The sequence below is a fragment of the Carlito syrichta genome, unplaced genomic scaffold (genome assembly GCF_000164805.1).
Source record: "Carlito syrichta isolate Samal-C Ts95f unplaced genomic scaffold, Tarsius_syrichta-2.0.1 Scaffold18613, whole genome shotgun sequence".
NCBI lineage: Eukaryota > Metazoa > Chordata > Mammalia > Primates > Tarsiidae > Carlito > Carlito syrichta.
In genome coordinates this window covers 1-5246 of record NW_006962709.1, presented here as the reverse complement: position 1 = coordinate 5246, position 5246 = coordinate 1, and the positions used below count along the sequence as shown (strand labels likewise).

General features: G+C 40.4%; 1 long non-coding RNA gene across 1 annotated transcript; it reads right to left on the bottom strand.

Moving 5' to 3' along the window:
- Positions 1-2222: 2222 nt before the first annotated feature.
- LOC103262883 lies at positions 2223-5229 on the bottom strand. The gene is made up of 4 exons (XR_504467.1): positions 5180-5229; positions 4341-4365; positions 3680-3814; positions 2223-2238 (listed from the first exon to the last, which is right to left on the bottom strand). It is a non-coding gene; the product is annotated as an uncharacterized LOC103262883 (long non-coding RNA).
- Positions 5230-5246: the final 17 nt, after the last annotated feature.

Here is a 5246-nt window from a genome sequence, read left to right as displayed (position 1 = left end):
CTTGAGTGTTCATCCTGGTGAAAGATTTGGAATGAGTGTTGATTGTCCTTCATCCAGATGTATCAGAAAGGCCCCCAAAACAATGGATTCCAGGCTATTAACCTAGTCTTGCATTGTGTTTGTATGTTCATTCTTACCACTTTAATCTGGCAGGATTTGAGTATTTGGGGGCTTATGTAGATAACACTATACAATCCACTAAAATACGTCTCCAATTCTTATATGCTTTGGCCAGCTGCTTAAAAAAAAATCACCTCAGAGTGGATAGAGCGTAGCCACATTGAACTACATGATGTCTCACAATAGTTCGAATCTGTGAATGGAGCAGAAACATCTGGACATCTCTATGCTTTTACAAAAAGTGACCGTGGCATTCTGTGAGCAAACCAACATATCATTATTCACTATAGCGTAACCATGTAACCGACACACAAGCACATCTTTGCTAGTATGAATAAAGAGTATGTGAGACGGGGATCAGTGGCTCACCCTGAAATCCCAGCACATTGGGAGGCCAAGGGAAGGGGATTCTCTGAGTTTGCAGGTTTGAGACCAGCCCAGGGAACTTGGTGAGACCTCACCTCCAAAATATGTAAGAAATTAGCTGGTTGTGGTAGCGTGCACCTGTAGCACTGGCTAATTGGAAGGCTGAGGCAGAAGTATCACGGGAGCCCAAACAATCAATTCTGGGATGGCTGTGAATGTGTCACTGCAGTCAGGACTGGAGGACCGAGTGTGACTGCAACTCAAAAAAAATGTGGTGCATACTCATGATGGAATACTAGACCCTCATTGAAGAAGAAGATCAAAATGTTGTCATTTTCAACAATATTTATGCAGCTGGAGACCCTCATTTTAAATGAATTGTTACACAACAAAAAATTAAATATTGCATGTTGTCACTCACAAGTGTGACCTAAACACTGGGCACAAGAATGGGGACAACAGACACTGGGAACTGATTTAAGCAGAGAGGGTGAAAGGGAGAAAAGGGACATAAACTACCTACTGGATATCATGATCTCTTCTGTGGTTAGGGGGCTCTTCAGAAGAACAAATATTGCCTTCATGCAAGAAAGCTTTGTAAGTACTCTACTCATGTACCCCATGATTCTAAAGTTAAAAAATACCGAGAAAAGAGAACTCAACTTGTAGGATTCACAAAGAGGTCAGAAATGAGACCTTAAAACCCAGTCTCATTAATTTTCCAAGATAGAAACACTGCAAGTTATTCCCTCAGATCACTGTGACACATAGCTGTAAGCAACCATCTTAAGAGAGCCAACTATAGCAAAATGTTAGCAAATTAATCAATAGGCGCCTCTTTGGGTGGCATTCGTAGGACACATCCTTGTAGTTTTGCATGAGCCTCTTATTTTCGACCTAAGAGAGTGAAGTGGAAACTTCAAGGGTTCCTTCACAGAATATCCTGTCCACAAAGCATTGTGATATAAAATTATAAGCTAACAAGTGTGAGATAGCCTTAAAATGTAAAAATAATTTCAAAAATGTACTTCAGGGAATTATTTGGTGTCATTCATACTGTACAGTCTGGTCACATATGTGTCCCTACAAAAGGATTTTCTGCCTTGAGACTCCCAATTTTCCTTCTGAATAGAAACCTAGAGCAGCTTCAGCACACGAGAGCCAGCTGCTTCTTTTTCTCAGCTTGTAAGAAATTTCAGAGTACATACCTGGTTCCTCTGCCCAGAATCGCATCTGTAATTATGTAAAATAACACAGTGTAAAGATTACATTATGCTGTGCAATGCACAGATATCTAATATTTTTTATTGATAACTTAAAAGACCCCTTGCTGAGTCAAAATTAAAAGACCCTAAAATTAAGAAGAGATTAAAGTTGTGAAAAAGATAAACATTTTCTACACAATTTCCCTTTACCAGAGATTTAGATGAAAACTTTACAATTCCTAATTCATGGATAAAATAGATGCTAAAGCAAATGCCTGCAAATTAAAAATTATAGTGAATGCTATCATTTAAAGCTGGCTAACTGTGTCAACTATGTGTCAGTAAGAAAGGGCCGCTCAGTACCACGGCAGTAAGATATTTATATATTTCAAACATAATTTACTTTGTTGAATACTTATATCCAACTTTGATTGATAAGGAACGAATTTAGACATTACATATCTCCTCATGAAAATGAAAGGTGGTCTTACCTGGGCAGAAAGTCCTTCTGATTTGCAGGTGTTTCCCTCCACACCCTTCATGCAGGCTAGGAGAATACAGAAAATATCAGTACCCAGATAATTGGTGATTTTGAATCAAGTAGGGTGCTTTGACTGAGATAGTAGCCAGTCAGTAATTTGATGTCTCATCTAAGTAGCCAGTCAGTAATTTCATGGCTCATCATGGTGAAAGGTATGGAATGAGTGTTGATGGTCCTTTATCCAGATGTACCAGAAAGGTGCCAAAAATAACGGAAATCAGGTTATTAACCGAGTCCTGCATTGAGTTTGTATTTTCATTCTTACCATTTTAATCTGGCAGGATTTGAGCATTTAGGGTCTTATGGAGGTAATATTATAAAATACACCAAAATACGCCACCTATTCTTGCATTCTATGGCCAGCTGCTTTGAAAATTCACCTCAGAGTGGATAGAGGTTAGCCACATTGAACTACGTGATATCTCGCAATACTTAGGTTTTGTGAATGGACCAGAAACATCTGGGCATATACGTGCTTTTCATCAAGTGACCATGCCTTTCGGTGAGAAAATGAACCTATCACACTTCATATAACAAAATCATGGAACCGAACCCCCAGCATATCTTTGGTAGACTGAATAAGAACATGTGGGACAGGGCTCAGTGTGTCATCCTGTAATCCCAGCACTTTGGAAGGCCAAGGGAGTTGGATTGCCTGCGCTTGCAGGTTTGAGATCAGCCCAGGCACGTGGTGAGAGCTCAACTCCAAAATAAATTAGAAATTAGCTGGGTGTGGTAGCGTGTGCCTGCAGCACTGGCTACTTGGAAGGCTGAGGCAGATGTGTCACCGGAGCCCAGGCGGTTGATGCTGAGATGGCTCTGAGTGTGCCAGTGCACTCCAGCTTGGGGACTGAACGGGACCACAACTCAATTTTAAAAAGCGGTATATATTCTTGATGAAATACTAGACCCTCAATGTAAAAGAAGATCAAAATTTTGTCATATTCAACAATATCTATGCAGCTGGAGACCTCATTTTAAATGAATTGTTACAGAAACAAACAAAACAAAATACTACATGTTCTCACTCACAAGTGTGTCCTAAACACTGAGCACAAGAATGGAGATAAAAGAGACTGAGAACTGATTTAAGCAGAGAGGGAGAAAGAGACATATGTACACAAAACTACCCCCTGGATACCATGATCATTTCTGAGATTGGGTGGGCTGTTCAGAGGGAAAAATCTTGCCTTCCTGCCAGAAAACTGTGTAAGTAATCCTCACATGTACGCCATTATTCTAAAGTTATAACATACCCAGAAAAGAAAACTTAACACGGAGGATTCACAGAGACATCATATTCGAGAACTTAAAGCCCAGTCTCATTAAAATTTAAAGAAGGAAAATGCTGCAAGTTATGCCCTTAGATCACTGTGGCACAAAGCTTAAGCAACAATCATAAGAGAGGCATAAATACCAAAATATTTGTAAATTAAGCAATAGGTACCTCTTTGGGTGGCTTTCTTAGGGTACACCTTTTTGTTTAGCGTGAGCCTCTTGATGCTAAACCACTTAGAGTGAAGTGGGTCTGTTAAGGGTTCCTGGATGGGACATCCTCTCCAAACCTCTCTGTGGTATAAATCTATAAGCCAAGAATAATAAGAGAGCCACACAATTGCAAAAGATTTTAAATTAAGTACTTCAGTGACTTATTGGAAGACATTCATATGGTACTCTCCGGTCACAGATGTGTCCTTACAAAATGACTTTCTCTCAGGGGAACCACAATGTTCCTTCCTAATAGAAACCTAAATCATCTGACATACACTAAAGCCAGTGCTTCTTTGTCTCAGCCAGTAAGAGATTTCAGTTTGGGCTCGATGTCACAGCCGGTAATCCCGCGCATTTGGGAGTCTGAGGTGAGCCCGCAGATTCGCGACGCACCTGGGGAACTTGGCGAGACCTCATCTCTACAATAAACCCAAAATTAGCAGAGCGTGGTACTGCTCGCCTTTAATTTTAGCTACTTGGAAGGCTGACAGGGATGTATCGCCGGAGCACAACAGGTCAAAGGTGGGGTGGCCGGAAGCGGCCACTGCACTCCAGTCTGGGCGACAGAGTGAAACTACAACTCAAAAAAAGAAAAAAAGAATTTTCAGGGTACATACCACTCTCCTCCGCACTGGGTGGCATCTGCAATAATGTAAAAGAGGAGAGTGTAAAGAGTAGATTAAACTGTGAAATGCACAAGTATCTTTCATTGATGTTTCAAAAACCATTGGTTGAGTCCAAGTTAAAAGTCCTCAGCCGGGCTCGGTGGCTCAGCCTGTAATCCCGCGCCTTTGGAAGGTTGAGGTGAGTGGATTGCCTGAGCCCGCGGGTTCGAGACCCGCCTGAGCAGCGAGATCTCATCTCTAAAATAAATCAAAAAATCAGCTGGGTGTGGTAGCGCATGCCTGTAATTCCGGCTACTCAGAAGGCTGTGGCGGAATGATCGCCGGAGCCCAGCAGGTCGAGGCTGTGGTGGCCCGAAGCGGCCACTGCACTCCAGTCTGGGCGACAGAGTGAGACTCCAACTCAAATAAATAAATAAATAAATAAATAAATAAATAAATAAATAAATAAATAAATAAATAAATAAATAAAATAAATAAAAGTCCTTAAAACTAGGAAGAGATAAAACTCGTGAAAAAAGATAGACATTTTCTACACAATTTCCCTTTACCAGCGATTTAAATGAAAAATTCACAATTCCTAATTCATGGATAAAAATAGATGCTAAAGGAAATGCCTGCACATTAAAAAGTATGGTGAATGCTATCATTTAAAAATGTCTAACTGTGTCAAGTATGAGTTAGTAAGAAAAGGCCACTAGTACAACAGCACTAAGAGAATTCTATGTGTCATACCTAATGTACATTTTTGGACTTTTGTATCTAAACTTTTTGACAAGGGCCAAATTCAGAAAAATTACCATATTCCTCGTGAAAATGTAAAGTGGACTTACCTGGGGAGTACGCGATTCTGATTCACAGGAGGTTTTCTCCACATTCTCCTCGACAACTAGAAAAATT